The 23,102-nt window shown below is 30.8% G+C and overlaps 1 long non-coding RNA gene across 1 annotated transcript; it reads left to right on the forward strand.

Moving 5' to 3' along the window:
• The first annotated feature begins 15,338 nt into the window (after positions 1 to 15,338).
• Positions 15,339 to 19,904, forward strand: LOC147806324 (uncharacterized). The gene is made up of 2 exons (XR_015435899.1): positions 15,339 to 15,685; positions 18,102 to 19,904. It is a non-coding gene; the product is annotated as an uncharacterized LOC147806324 (long non-coding RNA).
• The last annotated feature ends 3,198 nt before the right edge of the window (positions 19,905 to 23,102 follow it).

A 23,102-nucleotide genomic window follows, 5' to 3' on the forward strand; every position in this document is an offset into this window, starting at 1 on the left:
GTTACAAGGAAGAATTTATTTTCAATTATACAAAAAAAAAAATTTTATCAGATTAATTCGCATGAAGTAAGACAGTTTGTTAATCTTTAAAGAACAATTGTTTCGAATAATAATTACTTTGTTATAAACTTTAAGGGGCTAACGAAAACTTAAACGAATTTTCGAAAAAAATATTATAGCCTATAACTTTATGCAAACGCTAAAATGTATGGTTGTCATTAGGTATTGATATTTGCATCGATAAATAGTTTTAAAAAATATTGTAACGATTATAAATTTCATATTCGTTTTACATTCAAAAATTTTTCAATCTTTTATTTAAAAAAATCTAATTTCATGAACGTCTTTTTTGATTTCGATTTTCGAATAACAATTTTGTTTCAATTTTCATAAAAATTTCTCAAATGGTTTATAAAATTATAAAAATTGCTTTAATAAAATATTTACTACAAAACTACTTGTTGTGGTTTACATCGAAATGCATAATTTTGGTTAAAAATGAATTAATATATATATATATATATATATATATATATATATATATATATATATATATATATATATATATATATATATATATATATATATATATATATATATATATATATATAAACGCATCAATAGTAATATTCTTTTCAGATTATATTTTTTTTAAATATCTAAAACTGATCTTTGTGTTCATTTATATTTTTATTATTCAATTGATAGTAAAATGAGAAATTTATTTATTTACTGACTTATGTTGAAATTTAAGACAAAAGGGTTTGTGCTTTTTTGTTTTCTTTCATTTTTACATTATTTTATAAAATTTATCTAGAAAATCTCCTATAAATTGCCAAGTATGTAAAAACTGAATTTGAATAAATTTGAATTTGAATTGAAAAAGTTATGATATTTAAAAAAAAAATTCTTTAAATACATTTTTTTTTAAATAATTAACTTTAAAGTTACAGTTTCCCTATAACATGGAACAAATATTTACAAAGAAATTTTCGCTAATCAAATTAACAGATTTTTGTATATTACAGGTTCGACCTTATTATTACATGTTTAGGTTTCAGATTTGACGAAAAATGGATACCGTAGTTTTATTTTATGTACAGTAAAACATCTGAAGTAAACAAAGTAATTCCTGAAGTAACAGCTGAAGTAAACAAAGTACACAAATTCAGTAAGCAAAATAACTATGCTAGTGAGTGGTGCATGTTAAATCTATCGGATCACAAAGTCCTCCATTTTCCCACAACAAACCAATACCTCTGGAGGTTCTGAATTGAAGATTGATCGTCCTCTGGTTCAGTTCAAAATTACGATCTGTGGATAAATGAATGTATTCATGAATGGGTCCCGGGTGTGACGTATGAGTTTGGCAGAAGTCGAATTCCTGGCCATAGAGGTCGCCACTGAAAAACAAGAACAATCGCATCCTCTCTCCCTTAATAGCCGATGACAACAACAACGATTCGTAATTAAAATGGACATAAGTGAGAAAATCAAAAATTCCGTATTCCACGAAGGCGTATGGAAAAGATGGCGTATAGAAGGCGTATAGAAGATTATAATGCTCCAGATTTAAACTGAAAATGAAATATTTTGCGTTAACTTAAAATTAACTTAAAATAAAATATTTATCTTGCAGCCAGCAGGAACTGCAGTAATACAATGCTTAAAAGAAAATACTAAATGTACACCAGTTTTTTTTCTTTCTATTTTTTTTAAAATATAAATTCGTTTAAAAGTAGTAGAAGATTTAAGTACCATTTTTAGAAATCTTACTCGCTTTTTCTTTTTGCTTTAAATAATGACAATTTATCTACAGTTGTATAAAACTTTAAATATATTACTCGAGATCTTCATTTTATTTGATCGCGCAATTAATGTCCAAAACTACACTGGGGAACAAATGTTTGGTTGTCTTTATGCAAATACTTGATCTTGCCTAATTCGGGTGTGGTGGTTTCGAATCTAAAATTATTTTTGCTCCTGAAGCTACAAATATTTTTAAATGACATTTTTAGTTTATTTTTTGTTGAAATGTACAAGTTCAAGAACGTTATAAGTAACAGGCATCGCTTAGATTTCGCGACTAACTTCCAGGGGAGTAACGGAAAATCACCAGGATTAAAACTGCGTAGGAACCCAAGCCCGTAAATGTCATTATACGTGACTGGGATGCTTCCCTATTATGATCTGTTTAAAAGCGCACGAAGAAGACATTGACATTGAGGTCTAGACATTGAGAGATTAGACATTGAGAGATATAAAATCTTAACATTGACATCGAAGTGTTTAAAAATAGGAAAAACTCAAAAAAGATAAAAGAAATAGCAAGGTTTAAGAAAACCTTGTAAATAATACCATGTTTATTACAGAAAGTGTCATGTGTGTCAGCCATAATTGTGATTTTAAGGAAAAGAAATTCAGAAAGGAAAACAAATTTATGAAAAAAAACATTTAAATTCCTTTTGATCATGACTACAAATTTCCTAAGCTAAATTAACCATTTGAGTTAAATAAACACTTTTTAAACAGCAAATTATGGTAACAGACATGATACATCAAAAACCAACGTCTTTTGATAGATGTATATGAAGATGAAAAAGTTGGAATTCTTTTGTTTTTTATTACTGTTCCTACGTCTTAAATTTGAAATTTAATAAACATCAAAGTCGTATTTCTCTAGGCAAATTGCAAAGATTTGTTTTTGGCCACTAGACCTTCTATAAACCTTCATTCGTTCTATAAAATTAAAAGTTTAAAGTTTTTTTTTTATTCCTAACAATGGCATTACAAAGGCATTTCTAAGCAAAACAAGGGGGAAAAGGAGAGAAAATAACAAAATAGCAGAAAAAGTAAGGTCAGTCTATTGTTTAGTCGATGGAATCTAATTTATGGCTAGCATCCCAATATTTCTCCCAAAAGGATCAAGCATTGCGTGCAGGGCAACGATTGATGTGAATGACATCCACTTCACATGTTGCACAATTCCATATGTTGCACAATTTGCAACAGTTTAAAAGTCGCTTACGCGATAAAATACAGCATCATTGAATAAAATTTAGGCGAAGCAAAGTCAACTTTTTGTATGCTCCATATTTTGTATAACAATCTCAAAACCAAGTTACTAAAAAATAAATTTAAAAAATTATTTCAAAAATAGGAATTTTGAGTCGCACAAACTGGAAAGTGTGCATTTAAATTTCGCTGTATTACTTAAGGACTATTACTTCAGGAAAGTACATACATTATATTATATATATATAATATATATTGTTTCAGTACCCGATGTTACGAATAAGCTCGATTTAACGAATAAAATACTTCATCCTCATAAATTTTTCAACTCGAGGTCTGATGTACAAAACAATGATTTTTGGAAAGCTCCTCAGTGATTTGCAACCTCAAATGAAAAATACAATTTCTAAACACTTCCCAAACACTGTATGAGAGCAAATGTTAGAACATCTCAACGCATATATTCAACGATCTTAAATTCAATCAGGTGATCACAACATGCATCCTTTCTAGTATTCTAATCTGAATAGTGAAATAGAATACAGTTACAGTTAGATGAGATGCCCCGTGGTGAGCGGTCAGTTCAAAAGGATACACCATTAGGTGGTCTACTCCTTCACTCTTATCATTACGTCTTCCATTATGCAAATGATGTTAAAGAGATAGCGGAGAGGCCACATAACTTAATTCTTGGCCACTACGTAACCACTAACAACGTTTGCTCGAAGTGCCTTTATGAAATGTTTCAGACCACCAGATGTAAATGTCGTCGGCTTCAGTTGTTTAATAAAGACACCCCATTCGCTCAATTGATGAATGACGTCACAATAATTATATGGGAAACTACTCGTGACGTCAGTGGTGCGAGGTGGCAAGTCTGAGTGTGTTAGATGGAGCCTCGAGATGAATAACATTCAATTTCCCCTTTCAAAATAGGCTTTGACTGATAGTTGAGCTAAATTTGATGCGGCTATTAATCCCGGCGACAGAGACCTTGAGGTATATAATAAGCATGTTGCATTACGTCATAAATGGAATATTATATTATAATTTTAAGATGTAAATTTTTTTTCTAAGAAGGCTAAATTTGAAAGTTCTTTTTAAATATAAATACTAGTCAGGTTTCTCAATTTTAGTGCAAATGAAAATGATTTATTTTCAAAATAGATTGAAAGTTGAAAGTGACCGACGTGTTGCAATTACAAACGCTATTCTGTGTATTCAAAAATTAGAGAAGAAAAGATCGCGTTTAACGAAAAGTCACACACTAGTTTTCTACAACAGCTTTTCCTTCCATTACTAAAGTGTTATTAATTTATTTTGATTAAATAATTATTTTTCATATGAATAAAATATGAAAGCATTTGCATATTAAAAGTTTTTATACATTTATCGTTAAATGCGCCTAGAAATAGTCAAAATCTGAATAAATTTAGCTTATTTACGCATGCATGTTATTATATTTTATAACCGTTGTATACATCCGACCCAATTTTGAATTGACAACTATTAATGTTAAACCAAGGGGTGACGTTCCAGAGGTAGACCTCCTACTAGATGGCTCAACGACATCGAAAATGAAATGTAAACAATAAGGATTAGATATTGGAAGGAAATTACCATGGATAGGAGGCGCTGGCGTTTATCAACTGTTGGGGCAGCCAAGGCATGCAAGGGGCTGTTGCGCGGACAAAGAAGAAGAAGAATGTTCAACCACCCCATAGCCCAATTCAGAAGACAAGGGAACTCTTGAATCAAGTGGTGGGACAAACTATTCTATCTGGAAGGAATTTTTTTATGGAACAAACCTGCATTTGCGTTACATGGAGACGTCCGAGGTTAAGGCCGACGGCAAGGAAATTTTTACTCATGATTCGACTACTACTGAGGATATTTTACATCATTACTGCGATCGTTGCGAGCCAGAAATCGTTTCAACGAGCTATCACCAGGATTCGAACTTACCTCGTCTCATTCGGAGATCATCTCATTACGTGGCGAACACTCTATTCCTTGAGCCATCGCTGCTCTGTATGCTTTATTTTATAACCGAATTTGAACCAATTATGAGTTTACGACTATCAACCTTGTAATTTTGCCTTGTCTTGCAATTTTGAATTTAACACAGAAGACAAGGACCTGGATCAAACATTGAGACATACTAGCTTCCTTTTTAGTGGAACTAGTCTGCGTTTACGTTACACGGAGAGGAAAGCCACGAATATCTCCCATGGTTAGCCAGACGGCAAGGGAATTCTAACCTATGATCCACCACAGTCTCATTAGGAGACGAGGACTCTAATCCCTGAGTCACTCCGATTCCCTACATGTATGTTTTATTTCATAATTTTATAACCATCGTTGAACAGCCGAAACAATTTTGAGTTTGCGACTACCAATGTTCACCTCCTCAGCTTTGTAATTTTGAATCCAATCCAAAAACCAGAAAAGTCCTGGATCATGTAAGGGGAAACGTTTGCTTTCGTGGAAGACATTTGCGCGGTGTTTGGTTTTAATCTTGGACAGCAGCACAATGTTGCTGCAAGTACCAAGTTTTCTCTTCATAAAAATCATTTGAAGCGAATTATTTTAAATAAAAACGCAATTAATAACAAAAAGAAGACTTGACAGTAGTCGCTTCTCAGAGCAAGACTGATTTACGTAAAAATTTGTCTTTGAAGCTTTGAGTTCTAGTAAGGAATGTGCCCATTCCTAATTGCAATGAATTAATGTCATCAATCTTCTATGATGCCCAAATAAATTAATTTGACTTGGGGAGAAAAAAATGGCTCTATGTCATCTACTAACTAACTTAGAAACTAATTTTGCTGCTGAGCTAGTGCCTAAAGTTGTTTTTTTTAAATGGCGAACACTTGGAACTATTGTCCATTGGCCACAGAAAGTGCCAGAACTGCTAACTCTCTTTTCGTTACCCAGTGGGCACCTGTGGCGAAGCTACGGCGGTGGAGCAGCGTCGCCCACGTCACACTACCACAACCCGTTTATAAGGCGGGTCACATTCACACACAAAGGAGAAAGGACATAGAACACAGATAGAGGGAAAGAAACATCTATGCCTTGCCCGGGATTCGAACCCAGAACCTTTCTGATGCAAGGACAGTTCCCTGTCCCCTACACAGGCCGGCCGGCTAGTGTCAAAAGTTTGGGCTCCAAACTCGCTGATCAACCTCCATGGTTACGAGTATTGCTCACAAAATATAACTGCGCCGAATATTAGACAAACCCAACCCTTGACCTTCAGCTATGTAGATCTGTTCAAACTACTGGTGCCACTTAAGGCTTGTGAATTGGTTAAATTGGTTGTTTCAAGTTATGTACATACAACAATTAAGTATTTTATATGCTATTTTTATTGAAACGGCCGAGATTCTCAATGATCTTTGCTTAAGAAATTCTTTTTTATTTATTCACATACATATATGCAGTTTTGTGTAATTTAAAGAATGGCTTATAAGGCCTTGCCAAGTTGAAAACCAGATAACTTAAATTAGAGATGGACAGCATAAAAGATACATCCATGGTTAAGAAGAATTAGAACCTATTACCTTTACGCTTCTGAGTATTTGACAGAAGGACATTGCACCTCAGCCACCATGGTTCATTTTAGTCTATAACCCTTATCAACCTTTCGTTAATAACTACGGACTGTTATTGCTCTGTATAGCATTGAAACTCGGATAAGATGTATATCAATAAATTATAGTAGCCCATAAGGCTTTGTCAAATTAAAGAGCAGAGAGCATAAATTAGAGAAATACAGCATAAAAGATACATCTGAAGGGTAAAGATACTTTAACCAGTTACCTATACAATTTCATAGCATTTGGCGAAAAGACAAAACACTACAGCCACTATGGTCTCTTTTTGTCTGTTACCCTAATCAAACCCTTAACTCATGAAGGCTGTTTATTATTGCTCAGTATAGCTGTGGAAATCTAGGTAGATTTGAACAAAGCAGAGCGGTGTACTAGGAGTACATTGTATCTTAGTACGATCAAGAGGGTCAAAGGATAGATCCTCTAAGCAACTGAAGAATCTCAGAATTTTCAACCAAACAGCACATAACCCCTATTTGATCTAGGACGTGCTTTACATATCTTTGAGTTCCACAGTTAATTGATTGTACGACACAGTTTACGGTAGATCACAGAAGTCAAGTGTCACTGCATGTGGTCAGTAAGCAGATGGGTGACCAGTTTGATTAGTCTATGAAGGGACCGAGGGTGCACGGTATTCATCCTTGTTAAACTATTCCATCTGCTCGACTCTTTTCTAGGTCGACTTGGCGTTGAACTATCGTAGAGGGGGAGAAATCCCTTTTGCTAATCATTAAAGATGTGATGCCATGCCTTCAGATCAAACTCGCGCATGTTTCCCTTAAACCTCACCGAATGCCCATCAGTTTCAGTGCAAAGTAAGTAAGTCCCGCAGTGGACTGATCGTTAAGACACGGTTCCCAGCAGATCACCGAAGTCAATCATCACTGGCTATGGTCAGTGTGCGGGTGGGTGATCACTTGGATCAATCTGCGTAGGGACCGAGGGTGTGCGGTATTGGTCCTCGTTAAACTGTTCTACCGTAAAGTGCTCGACTTCGCTTGCAGGTCGTCGGGCTACCGAAGCAAGGATGCCATCCCTTCTGCAGAGAATCAAAATTGTGATGGCATGTCTTCGGATCATCCTCAGGGATGTTTCCCAGATCGTCACCAATAGCCGATTGTGCAGCTCCAGTGTGACGTAAATGAACAACAACAACAACTACTACTATTACACTTCTTTGAAAAATGGTCTTCGATATATATATCCTTGTGTCTATAGCAGTTCTTGTGGAATAATTCTGAATAACAGATGTTGCATGTATAAAGCTTTAAAAAAATCGTATTTTCACGTTCTAGGACTCAATTATAATTTTTGGAAGGGGTTCGAATCGAATGTTAAAAAAGTCATACGTTCAAAACTCAATTTTTCAGGAACTATTCAACAAATTTCACTCCAATTTCGTATTTTGTCATTGAAAATTAGATACTTTAAAATAATGTAAAAAATTGTATACATTACAATAGAAATTTTTCTCCACTATTATTAAATGAAATAATAAAAAAATATGTACTAAAATTTATTTTTTACATAGAATCATCTTTAGATAAATGAATTTTATAATTGGGTTCAAAAATGGTTCAATTCGCTTCAAAATTTCTCGAATTTGCGAAATACGCAAAGAGGAAAATTAACATTAAAGGGTCCAAACTTTGGATCACTCTCTTGAGGACTATGAACAAATTATGGAGACCATGTTTCCCAGAATGCAACTACCTCTTATATTTTGGGGGTCCAAAATCTAAATACGTCGAAAAAAAGAAGTATATTTATTCAAAAAAAGTACATTTTTGTATATTATTTCGTTAAAATATCGTCTTCACGAAATAATTAGCATATTTTATGTCATCCTCTCAAACCATTATGAGAGGGTTATCCCCTTTTGAGGTCACCCCCTTAAGCCATTAAGAATTTGTCTTAGAACATGAATATCTGATCATTAGATCAAAAGTTAATCTGGATAGTCAGCTTTTTATTTTGTGCACTGCAAACATTTAAAAATACACAGAAATCCTTCTTGATAATTATGACAGAACCCCTTGTAACTATTACGTTAAGGGCCAAGACAAGACAGTAAAACACGTCTGCGAATCTGATTATAACTACTAAAGCGTCTTAGTTGAACTTTGACCTCCATGATTGCAGTCTGGACTTAGAACCTATCGACATTCTTAATTCTTTTACTTCACCAGTTGAACGTTGCCCGTACCCACTTCGTTTATTCTCTAATTTTATTTATTTATTAGTCTATTTTGAAAGATTATAATTTACCCTTTTATCAGAAAAAATAATCAAAAATAAATCAAAAATAATCGCACCCTAAAGAATGTATCTGTAATAATATTTTCAACTTCAATTATTTAAAAAAAAATCCATCTGATTAAATCAATGATCTTTTTTTAAAAAAAAACATGTGATTTAAATTGCAATTTTAATCATGATTAAAATCAAGTGATTTAAATCATGCCAGTTCAGCTTAAATCTAGATCAGAGGAACCGAGATGGCCGTTGTAGAGCCCATGTCGTGGGCTCATGTCCGAGGGGTCCTCAGTTCGATTCCCACCGGCCGAAAACTCTCCGTGTACGAAATGCAGACTTGTGCAAAATCTGTCAAGCACACAAAGCCCTCCAAGTCTCCATTACGAATCAATGCCTTCGAGGATACTGGATCGAAGATTGATCGTTCTCTGGTTCAGATCAAAGTTGCGATCTGCGGATGGACGGATGGTGTGTGAATGTGTATTCCCTGTAAAATGTGATGTATTTATTGGTTTATTGGTACAACATTTCAAGCTAGTGTGCTCAATTAAGGCTTATAAGCCTTTGTCAAGTAGAAGGACAGATAGCACAATACAGAGAAGGACATCACAAAGAATACATCCAGGGTTACGCCGGGATTCGAACCCGCCACCTCAATGCTTAACAACACTTATATGTACGTCACAGGGAGGCCCCTGTGATGTACATATGTGTCGAAATGTCGTATACTTGGCCCTAGGTGGTGCCACAGGATTTCCTTAAATATAAAATCTTGTTAATTGAAAAACAAAGCTATAAGCTTACGTGGAAAGCTCGTTGCACTAATCTTCAATTAGTCAATCAATCAACTAGATCATTGTAAGTTAGTAAAATTTATGTTTATAAATTTTGTTTTTAGATGAGTGTAACTTCAAATACACACGATTATTAAGCGTCTACAAATTTTTAGCAAAGAGAATGTGTCGTTTTGTACATCTTGTTTGGCTTCGTTTCACGGCGTTCCTATATACAGCAATATAGGACGAGTTTACAGTATTACTTATTCTGGATACTATGACTGAAACTGATAACATTTCAGGTATGTATATTTCCTTCAAATATTATCTATTACTGATATAGACTAACGTGTAAAATTTAAGGTTAAGAATTTTAATTAATGATTGTAAATTGAAACAGGGATTTAATCAAATTTTTTCCTTAAGGAAATCTGACAAAGCTATGCAAAAACACCAGCTTTTTTCTGAGAAAGGCCAGGTCCACCAGTTTTTATTAAAAAAAACCCGTTTTTTATTTTTTTTTAAATCAGTCCTTACTGGCTTTTTATATTTTATCAAAACTAACATTGGTGTATTTAAGTTTATGCAGTAAAATATTTTAAAGTATTTTATGATATTGTGTTATGCATCAGACTCCGAATATTGAAAGAAAATAGAATATTTTATTCATTTTACAGCTACTGTGATGAAAACAATCAATACTATTATAAGTTATATAATGACAATATTTAAAAGATATATTTACATCTTAAGTTGTAGAAGCTTGACGTATAATTTCTTAAAATAAGACTTTGCATACAGAATTGCAGTGAATAATTTATATTCTTATTACATTCATCATGTATTAGTACAGTTCATACTAAAAAAATTTCATGATCCAATTTTGAGTTGTTGAACCATTTCATATTCCATTTAAAATATTTAAAAATATAGCAAAAAAAAAAGAAAGAGATAACTGCATGTAATTTAAAATTTCAAAGATATATGAGCAATTCTACAAATAAACGCCAGTTAGGCGGCAAAAAAAAAATAAAAAATTTTTGGGAGGCACACTATTTCTACATGAATTTTCTTCTTCTTTACACCCTAAAAAGGCGAGAAAAAATCGTGAACATGAAATTTTTTCTTTGTGACATACTTTAAATGTGACATACTCTTTCTGACATACTCAGATAAATCTGAGCCGTTTATTCAGATAAAACGATTTTTACATAAATATAATATTATTATAATGTCTCTCTACTATGTATTTATAGAGATTTCATACTATAAGATTATATTTTAGTATAAAAAACAAAAAAACAAAAAATTTAATCAAAGTTCGTAAATTGAAAAGATCGGGAAAAATTCAAAATTGGTATTTTGTCATTTAAAGTATGTCACAAAGAAAAAATTTCATGTTTAATATTTTTTCTTGCTTTTTTAGGGTATAAAAAAGAAGAAAATTCATGTAGAAATAGCGTGCCCCCCCCCCCCCCCGAAAAAAAAATTATTTTTGTTTGGCCGCCTAATTCGCGTTGATTTGTAGAATTGCTCATATCGTCGCTTTGAAACAAAACCGTAAAACTCAAAAAAAATCGAAAAATGAGATATTTGGGTCACTTTGTGTAAAAAAAATCACCCTTTTAGAGAAACAAAGTATTATCTTCATAGTTCAATAAAATTAATTTAGAGAGTAGATAAATCGTTATCGCATTGGCGCGATCAGCATTAACGCAGAAAGTTAGAAATTGCTCTCCTGAAAAATTTGCTTTTTTGAGTTACCACGGTTTAGTTTCAAGGCGACGCATGAGCAATTCTACAAATAAACGCCAATTTTTATACTAAAATATAATCTTATACTATGAAATCTCTATAAATACATTTTAGAAAAACATTATAATAATATTATATTTATGTAAAAATCGTTTTATCTGAATAAATGGCTCAGATTTATCTGAGTATGTCAGAAAGAGTATGTCGCATTTAAAGTACGTCACAAAGAAAAAATTTCATGTTCACGATTTTTTCTTGCCTTTCTAGGGTGTAAAGAAGAAGAAAATTCATGTAGAAATAGTGTGCCCTCAAAATTTTTTTTATTTTTTTTTTTTGGCCGCCTAACTGGCGTTTATTTGTAGAATTGCTCATATATATAAACTATGCAGAATTATACTTAAGTTCACAAGGTTTAGTTTTTCAATAACATTAGAAATAAAATTATTATCGTGCTAGTTTAAATTTTACTATGCAGATACACCTTACTATTCAGAAATCAGTATAACTTTTCTATTAAAGACTAAACTACTCACCTTTATTTTTTTAAATTTTATGTCATAAATAGATCAAATCTTAGGTAATGTAATAGATGCTTCGTTAGATGTAATAGATTTCATAATATAATAGATGACATAATGTAATTAACTTCAAAATCACATTTTTGTCCCAAATTATTTTAAACTTAATTCAATCATGGTCTAATTCATCTATCTGTGCTTCAATTTAAGGAATATTTTCAGAATACATATATTTTTTTAAATTTATAATAAACAAATATGTATATTTTATTTATCATATATATTTATAATATACAAATATGTATATTTTATATATCATGTATATTTATAATAGATAAAATATATAAATTTTTTTAAATATTTTGTAAATTGGGAATTTTGTGTATAATAAATCATGTAATGTTTAGTACATGATTTGTTTAAAATAATGTATTATTTAAAAAATTGCTGCTGTTGAGTGTTAAAAAACTGTAATTAATAATATATGTGAATATGTTATATATTTAAATATTATATATTTTTATAATATATAAAATATGTATATTTTTAAATATTTTGTAAATTAGGATTTTTTTTTTAACAAATCATGTAGTATTTTTGCATGATTTGTTCAAAACAATATATTGTTTAAAAAATTGCTGCTATTCTGTGCTTAAAAAAAAAATTATAATATATAAATATTATATTTTACATATTATATATGTATTTATAAAGAATAAAAAGTATACATTTTTTAAAATATTTCGTAAATTGGGAATTTTATGGATAACAAGTCATGTACATGATTGTACAAAAATGTACATGATTTATTCAAAATAATATATTGTATAAAAAATTGCAGTTTTTGTGTGTTTAAAAAGTTTTTAAATTTACAATATATAAATATGTACATTTTATTTAATTTATTATAATTATACTATATAAAATCTATAAATTTTTTTTAATATTTTGTGAATTGGGAATTTTAATTATAGCAAATCATGTTGTGTTCAGTGCATGATTTGCTGACAATATCTTGTTTAAAAAATTGCTGTACCTATTGTTAACAAAAAATCACTTTAATGCAGTAATTAACAATTTTGTACCTCTTTATTACAGTTTTTGAAAACTATTTACAGTTTCATAAAAACAAAATATTCGTTTATTTTTTTTTCATTTTTTTTTAGTGAAGAGCTATTCGGAAAACTAACCAATAACTTTTTAAGTTTGATTACTTACTAGCAAAATTAATTTAAATGTATCTAAGTATTAGTTCATTTTATACATAATTGGTAATTTTCAGGTAAATAAATTAGAAATTTTTGTTATCGTAGCACATTAACTTACAATAGTGTCGGCAAAACTTAATAAAACTTTTTGAATTGAAATAGTGTACTAAAAATTAGCTCTCTTAATTCCATTTAGTTTGCAATGAACTTTCAGGACATAATAATCCTAAGGACTTCTAAAAAAAAGTTATTCATGTTAGTTCATAGCAAATGATCCAGGTATCAAACCTATTGAAATAAAATTATCCATATTTTAGATTTCTGAATTTAAAATTTTACTTTCTTAGTAATTGTTCGTTGTAAAATCAAATTTTGAAAAAAAATTCGGGTTTTTCTCATATTTTTCCAGAATTTCGCCTCCCTATTGCTTGATAACCCATTTCCTGGACAGCCTATTTTCAAACAACAGACTTTATCTTAGGTGTAACCAGCAAGACAAAGAATTGCTACTTAAGTTTTAAAATTATTTTGTATTTTAAAATAACTGAAAAGTTATTCCACTAGAGCAACGTTAGAGAAACCACTTCAGAAACCAAACAAAAACTTTGCATAAGATACTGGCGCAAGTTGCCGTAAAGTTATCTTCATTTCAATCAACCCTATATACACTACACGTCTCGATCACCTCTCGTTCGCATTATCGGCACTTTAACAGCAGCCATTACATTTCTGATGTGTTACTGCCATTTGCTCTGCCTTATCTTCGAAGCCCTTATAACGCTACGTTTAAGCAGGACAATGCGCGACCGCATGTCGCCCGCACTGTCTTGACCTTCCCTGATACAGAACATGTTCGCCTGTTGCCCTGGCCAGCACGTTCTCCTTATCTCTCACCAATTGAAAACGCCTGGTCAATGGTTGCCGAACGACAGGCACGCCACCACTCGTCAGTCACTACTGTCGATGAATTGTGGCATAATATTGAAGCTGCATGAAATGCTGTACCCTTTCATGCTATCCAATCTCTGTTCGACTCGATGCCCAGGAGAATAACTGCTGTTATTGCTGCCAAGGGAGGCTGCTCTGAGTACTGATTCCTCAGGATCATCTATACATCCAAATATCCTGAAAATTTAATCACTTGTTCTTAAAACTATAATGAATGTGCCCAATAAATATCATTCTGTTATTTGCATTCCTTCCTGGTGTAGCAATTTTAATGTCCAGTAGTAACCTACTAATACCATGTAAACCTACTATTTAATTTCATAATTATTTAACGACTTACCTCACAAAAGTTTTATTCTTCATACGATATAAGATCCACGATAACATCAGCTTGCGTTGTTAAAAAGTTATGTAAAATAATCTGTAATGAAAATTGCAAGAAATAACATTTTATTAGAATGTTTTAATTTTCAAACATTTTAAAAACTTTAGTCTCTTTAGCACTACCCAATTAAAATGATTATTTCGCTTCCATTTTTATTAACTGTGAACTCAGCGTAAAACAAACTATATAAAATGCCTATCCTATACTTAAGCTATACTCGTTTATGTATGTTTGATTTGCATTTTACTACATAAAGTAATGACTCACATTCATTACTAATATTTCCGATAAAATAAATATGTATTCGCAAAATTTTCCTATTGGAGAAATAATAACGTGGAAACAAGCATGATTTGAGAAAATTGCTAAATAATAAACACTAATTTGAAGATTTCAAACGCACAATTAGATTTGAGATTTCAAAAGCACGTAGCTTTCTAAAATTGTAAAGTACTAAATAACTGAAACTAGCGATACCGAAAACTCATTTTTACCTTTTTACTTCCATTAGATTTTATTTTGACTAAAAAGTTAGATCCTAAAATAAACATAAAAATCTAAAATTGTTTCTACTATTTAATACGATAAATACCTAGTTCAAAAATTCTAAATTTACTAGAGTGCGAGTATAAATACTGTAAACTATTAATATTGATTTTAATATCCAAAGCTTTGTTACATTCAATTAGAGAAACATTACAAATTTCGTATAGAACTGAAATTTAATATTTTATGAGTGAAATATTCAAATGTAGAAACGTTATTACATAATTTAAAAGTTTCAAACTTCTATAAAGCAGGAATACGAAAAGTTTCATTTTTAGAGCCTGAATTGCATCACAAAAGCTGGTATTACAAAGTACACTCTAAAAACTGTACCTCTGATTTCAGAGGCACAAGCTAAATGTACCGTGTATTTTCTCGCGTAAGAGGCACATAACTAATGTGCCTTTAAAAATGAGAGGCACCACGAGAAATTGAAGGCACCAAAGCAAACGCCAGTCAATGCGCGGTACGAAAAGACTTTTGTGCCTTTCATTTCTTTTTCTTCGGTACGATCATGTAACGGAGAACAAGCGCATGCGCACATCAGTGAAAAATTTTATGACGAAATACGTTTTCTGTCCCTTCCCATCCACGCTACCGATGGAAGAAGTTTGTCTACAAATGTGTTCTATCGATGTTATAAAAATGCTTGAATTTGGTAAGTTTAATACTTATATCTTATTTTTATATTTATTCCTAAGTAACGACGGCATCTTTTTTATTAATACATTTCAATTTTTATTACTGAATTATTAATGCTACAAATCTTATAAAAATGTTTAAGCGAGAGAGCTAACCCTAGTTATGTTTACATTTCTGTTGTAGTTGTATTATTTATGTTTTATCATTATAATATTAAGAGGAATGTTTTTAAAGTGCCCTATATTTGTTCTGTAGTGTTTGATTATAATTTTGTATGAGGTTTTCAATGTGGCGATAGCTATGAATAAGAAATCATTTTTATTTGAAATACCAATTTGCTTTTTTGTTTATCTTAGTTTACATTCGAGAGCTATCACAGAAATTCTCTCACAGAATGATTGAATAATTTAAAAAACAACGAAGAATGTTTTCGAATTTTTATTATAATTATGAAAAGTATACTTTCAATTATTAGCTATTTTAGAAAACAATTGACATTGATATCTAATTATAATTATTTCAAACTGTTACTAAACTTACAGTTGACATAAACCTGAAGAAAAAAATAAGATTATGCTTTATTTATATTTTAAATATGGTGTAAGCATGGGAGAAAAAGGCAATCTTCTAATGATTTATAAATTTTTAATTAGTTATTATTTTTTTTGAAAAAGTAATGTTTAAAAATGTTTTATTCTAACATCACAGCTTTCAGTGTATAATTTCAAATTTTAGTTTTGAATTTATGACTCAAAATAGATAACATGGGATATATAATTATTTACGACTGTGAAACTCCTTTTAAAAATTGTAACATTTCAAATTGAAATTTAATTTATTTGATTTTTAAAAAGGATTAATAGCTTGCTCCAGGGTGCTCTTGTGGCACAGCTGGTTAAATTATCTTTCACACTGCTTATTAGAGAACTAGGGTAATGAGTTAGATCCTGGCAATGTATAAAACAACTGGCGTGTATACTTTGCATATAAATTCCGCCACAACTGAAAGTTCTCTCATTGGTTATCGTGCAGAAGATTCAAACGAGCTAGCTCAAGCGGAGTCCACTTTATCTGACCAGTATCAAAATTACATGGCATTTTAACCATGGCCGTTAAAAAGTAAAGCTCTAGAAATAGGATTTTTGGTCATGGTTGAGTGATGGGCGGTGATGAGTACCTTGCTCTTTGTTTAAAATAATATAATGCCAAGTACTTAACAGCTTGAACTTTTTGAAAAATATTAAAGTATTGCTAACTAGAGCAGTTTAATTTACATAATTTTGATATCAATAACTATATATAAAAAATAAAAAAATTATTTGCATAACATTCATTGGATCACAAATGGATTAGATATGCAGAATCGCTGTTGTGTCACTGGCATTTTCCAAGATAAATTCTTAATGCTTTATCGATATATACTGAATACTTTATTTAAAAAATATTTGGTACTTCATATTCAATGCTCAACACTTTATACTCCATGTTTTCTTGCTACGAAAAGCTACCTAGTAAAACTTTCTAATTCAGCATCAGTGATAATAATTTTTAAGAAACTTTTATTTTTTTTTTATTGTTATTGCTAAATTACGTGTGTTACTTAGAATAACATTATCAAAAAACTTTTATTAATCTATAATTAATGCTTTTCCTGAACTGTAGTAAAAAAAATATGAAGCGAAGCAATTTTGATAACAATATTTAGAAAGAAAATATATTGATTGTAAGGATTGATATGTGTATAAACTTGATACAGTGAAAAAAAAATTTTTTTTTTTTTGCTCTCTGAAAGACAATTTAATGTTTGTGTAATCTAAATTTATATTATTAGTATAACTAAATGATTAATAGTTTTTTTTGCTGTTACTTTTTGTCTCGACTGTGTTCCAGTAAATGCAAAAAAATGTTTTTAATTATTAAATATTTTTATAAATAATAAATAATTACTTTTCGATTTACATTTGAATTTTCTTTGTTGACTCCAATTTTGTTTTGTGTTAAGAACAATCCTTGCACTTTCTTATGTATTTAAGCTTAGATAGATTTACACTTTTTTTTTCTTTAACATGTTGAATGCCACACTAATTTTACATGGCTTGTCCGTCTGGCCAAAATGATTTTTTCGGTATATATTACAATTATTTCTTCAAACCATTTTAGTAATAATAATATTAAAAAAAAATTAGAGCATTAAAAATTTATTCGAGTTATGTGTTTCGAATAATCTAGGCACCAGTCACCGGTGACCCCTATGGCATTCAACGTGTTAAATTAGTTCAATAATATTATATATAAAAATTATTTTAGCTAAACCTATTCTTAATGTAATAAAATCTTCATGAATGTATTTGTGTACATTGTGATAGAAACTTTTAACAACTTATTCAAATAAAATACTCTTACATTGATAAGTCCTGTTTTAAATGTTCTAGCCGAGATGAATGCATGACAAAACACTGACATGGAGAGGAAAACCACTAAGCCTGCTACAGTTAGTCTGGCGTCCAGGGGACTCAAACCCATGATCCAACTACCTCGGAGGGTATTTTACATCAGCACTGTGGTCAATGCTAAACTATAAATAATGTGGATGCTGTGGGAAGGATTTGATCAGGCCTCCTCTGCAAATGCTTTGCCCATGTACCTCCCCCGGCGAAGTGTTGAGCATTTTTTCTTCCGGATACAACCTTTAAATGTCCGTTGCTATTTCTCTGAATTATTGTGATTCTGTATTAATAACTAGTGAAAACTAAAAGAAAGAAAAATGTGTGTCATTTGATTTTTTTCAAAATTTGGAAAATGTTTTAATAAAAGTTCTCTGCGAAACGTGTGGACTTTTTTTATAAGGGTCTGCATTAAACGAATCTTACCATTTCCAAGTAAAATTGACTTACAGTTGTTCCACTCTGTAAAGCAAATTTATCTATATGTTATCACCTTTTACTATGATATTTTATTTTCTCATTATAGTGCTAATTTTTTTAATTTTGTTTTATTTTAAATTATTATAATTTTTGTAAATTTGGTTTTGGCTATTCTCACTGGTTAAATTACTCATTGTATTAAGTGTGTTTACCATTATAATTTTGCTTCCGGTGTTGTTTTTTCTTTTTTTACCTGCACTTTTTCTTTATTGACCTTTAATTATGATATTACTATATATATATACATAGCCTATACTAAGTATTTCAAATTATTTGCCAGATTTTAAAATTCTTAGCCAAAGGAAAATGTTAGAAATTTTTTATGATAGATTTTTTCTGTAGGAAACTTTTAAACATAATACAAATTTATTATAAATTAATTATTTTATAAAAATGCAAATAGAAATTTAGAGTCATTTTGCTGTTGGGGAGGAGTAAACGTGCAATGAATGGGGGAGAGATTGAAAAATGCAGATGTTTTATCGTGTTTGAGGGGAGGAAATAAACATAGATTAAGGTTTATTTTTGGCAACGTATTAGATTAGTGTAGTAATATAAAGATAAACCTGAATCGACGCTATGTTCTGCGTTATTAAATTAGTGCATATATTATTGTCATGAAAAAATATTTTTTCTGCTAAAATAATCTGCATCTTGTTTTTCGTTTGAAAACAGCTTTCGCCAATACTTTCCCTCAAAAGGGAACAAGGTCTTTTTTCTTCAATTGTAAACTAGCCATTGTACATTTTCTCTATGGGCTAGTTTTATTTAGTACATTAGATTGTTGTAATCGAGTTTAAGTTAAAATAATTTTTATTTTAATATTTATAAAACAAATGCATGTTTAATGATTGGGGATAAAAATGCGGAATTTCACGATTTTTAAAATACTATAAAAAATAAAAATTCTGAAACAAGCTTTCAAAAAAAATTGCAAAATTCTTTTCATATATTCAGAGCTCAAATAAAATTGTCAATTAAGTAATATTAAGTACAGTTAGTTCTAAAAAAATTGAAAGCTAATGTTCCCAAAATGGGAATGATGGCGCCTAATGGGTTAATATGCTTCGCCAAAATCAGGCTTTTAAAAAAAAATTCATTTCAATAGAAAGAAATCTTTGATTTTACACTTGTAAAGTCATTTGATTAAACATATTTGATGTTATAAAACATACAAATTGTTCAAAATCTACATCTATAATTTTAAAATATTGTGAAAGTTCTATATTTTTCCATATTTGTGTGCAACTGTTACTAAATTATGTAATATTGTTCTTTATGTGTGAAAATAAAAGATATTAGATTTCATGATATTTAGTGTTTAATTTTGATTCTTATAAAGCTATTTTATTGAATCTCTAAATATTTAAAAAATATCTAAATTTATAAGAAATTTCCATTTTGAGGATACTTTTTGGAAAAAAAAGTCCATGAATTATATTGACTTGGTTTAACAGAAATAAATATTTTTTATACCTATATCTGATTAGAAAAACATCATTGTAATTGTTGAAGTATCATTAAACGCTACATAATTAAAGAAATTGTATAAATTTACATATTTTATAATTGCCTATGAAAAAGCATTAGATGGAATCCCTTGAGATGATCACCTCAAGTGGCCAATATTCAAAGAATTGGGAAATATTTTTCATTAAGAATTATTATAATTAATATCTTGGTAATAGTGTAAACCCCTTTTTATATGAAGTGCAAGCAAATTACGAATGGGTAAAAAAAAAAAGTGTGTTCAAATCTGGTAAATAACAGGTTTTGGTTCCACTAAATGCTTATTTCAATGAGTGGTTCATAAAAGCAAAATCTAAGGTACAATGTACCTTTCAAGCTAAGAGGTACATCTGATTTTGCCTCTGAAATCAGAGGTACATTGTGCCTTTCATTTTTAAAGGTACGTTGTGCCCTTAAAATTCAGAGGCACAAACGATCCAAATGTGCCTCTGAAATCAGAGGTACATTGTGCCTTTCATTTTTAAAGGCACGTTGTGCCCTTAAAATTCAGAGGCACAAGCGATCCAAATGTGCCTCTGAAATCAGAGGTACATTGTGCCTTTCATTTTTAAAGGCACGTTGTGCCCTTAAAATTCAGAGGCACAAACGATCCAAATGTGCCTCTGAAATCAGCGGTACAGTTTTTAGAGTGTAGTCATCCAAAAGCTTCATAAGCAGATAAAAATCTTAATATTATGACTGTTTTAGTATTAAATGACTAGTTTAAAGATCTATTGTATTAAATTGCAAATTGATACTTTTAACTCTTCAGTTTATTATGAAACTCAATCAAATATGTAATGTTATATCTTATTAGTAAAATTGTATATTATTCTTAAAATGCATGTGAATGTTATTTAGTATCTTGTAGCAATAAAGCGTACTGTGTGTCAATGATCATAACCATTCCCTTTTTGAATTTAATAAATCTTAAGAGTAAGGCTGTAGTTTAGAGTTACCAAAGTAATTTATTTTTTTAAATTGTCATATTAAAATTAAACGAATTTTAAGAAGAGCTTTAGGATTTCTAAAATTTAAGTTGAACTTCATAAAAAAAGATATAAACTTTACGAGGTTAAGAGCAAAACCAAGCCTATGTAAAATCTATGTTTTATTTCAAAATTTAAAATTCTGATTAAGTTAATAATTTTCCTTGTTGCACCAAAGAGTTATGGAATATTATCATCATTTAAGTTATTAAATTTGCTAAGAGTTATCACTATTAGATACTAAATTTGCTATAACTTTCGAACACATAGGAGTTTCTATAAAATTTCATTAAAATTCTAATACAAAATGGTCCTCTTAGAACATTAAATTTCAACTCTGTAATTGCATCGCAACGGACAGTAGATAGGCGAACATGGTTTTTATTAAGTTAAACAGTTCATAATTCTCGAATTAGCAATCGAATCGTAATGCTAACTTTGTACACTTTTCTACACGCATGCGTAATTTCAAGCTTCTAAATCTTATAAATGTTTGAGCAGCAAAACAAAATGTGACGTAAAGCAAAAAAATTCTCGAAAAAAAAGTACTTAAAATTTAATAACTTTTGAACAAAGTGCTTATTTCGTGCTTATTTCGTCATTTAACAGATTGTTGTTGTTGTCTTATGCCACTTGTCAGTACGGGCAAGCCTATTTTAAGATAGAGAGATGCACTTCTTTTTAGTTTCTCACTGGCGCCATCTATGGCCAAGAAGTCGACTTCTATCACACACATACGTCACATCCAGTTTTTTAGGGAAGACATATTCACCCACCATCCATACACAGATCCTAATTTTGAACTGAACTAGAGCACGATCAATATGGATCTAGTACCTCCGGAGGTATTTATTTGTTATGAGAACAGGACTTGGTGATCACGACAGATTTAGCGTGCGCGCGTCACCATTTTGCTCACGAGGAGTCTTTGGCCGGCAGGAATCTAACTTATATTTTTCATGTATCTAAATTGGATTTTGTTCACTCAACAGTTCAGCCAAAATAAGAATACCCTCAATTACTTACCAAAGGCCGAGATAGCCTGACTGGTAGGGCACTGGCCCATATCTAACAGTTCGTGGGTTCGATCCTTCCAATGAGGCGAACTGGGTTCGAATCCCAGTCGATACCAATTCCGCATCCGGCTTGCACCGACCACAGTGCTGACATGACCTCATTGGTAGACGGATCATGGGTTAGAGTCCCCTTGCCGTCAGGCTAACCGTGGGAGGGTCTTCCTCTCTATGTAACGCATTAAAAAGTCCTCCATGAAGGCAAATTTCTCCCAATACTCGGTCCAGGAGTTCCCTAGTCTCCTGGATTAGGATCAAAATTACAAGGCTACGGAGATGAACATTAGTAGCCGTAAACCAAAAAATCGGGTCGGTTGTTCAACGACGGATATAAAATAAAATAAAATAACTTCCCTAATCTAAGAATTCCTTAAACAACTAATTAGCGAACATTCGTGTACTAGGATACAATCTTCACGACATACACTAAGCACCTATTTAATTAAAATATTCTAACATACCATTTTTCGTTTCATAGTTAAAGAATTTTAATATTTAAAAAAGCGGGAATAACTGTAGTTTGGATTATATTGCTCAAGTAGTTTAGTGATAGAAGCAGTTAGTAATGTTTTAGACGCGTGCTAAGTTTTCTCAATTTTATTTATAAACTGCCAAAAAGCTTTGCATGAGGCCATAAGAGACTATGTACCGCATTACTACATAGAATTATTAATTGTATAGAAGCAGGCTTCGTAGGGGCTCAAAATAAAATTCGGGATGACTATTCACAAAAAAAATCGGGACATTTATTAGTGGAATACTTAACTATGTTTTAAAAGAGAAACAAAGTTTTAAAAAAGTGTGTAATCCTTGGCTTTGAAAAAAAGAAATTTTCTTGTGGGATATTTCTTTAATCCTCCACAACGTTTAAAAAGTAAAAAATAAAAGTAGCAACAAAATTGATGAGAAATAATTTCAAGATACTGTGCGGTAAGAAT

The sequence above is a fragment of the Parasteatoda tepidariorum genome, chromosome 8, assembly GCF_982258835.1.
Source record: "Parasteatoda tepidariorum strain Cologne lab strain chromosome 8, Ptep-v5.0, whole genome shotgun sequence".
Taxonomy (NCBI): domain Eukaryota; kingdom Metazoa; phylum Arthropoda; class Arachnida; order Araneae; family Theridiidae; genus Parasteatoda; species Parasteatoda tepidariorum.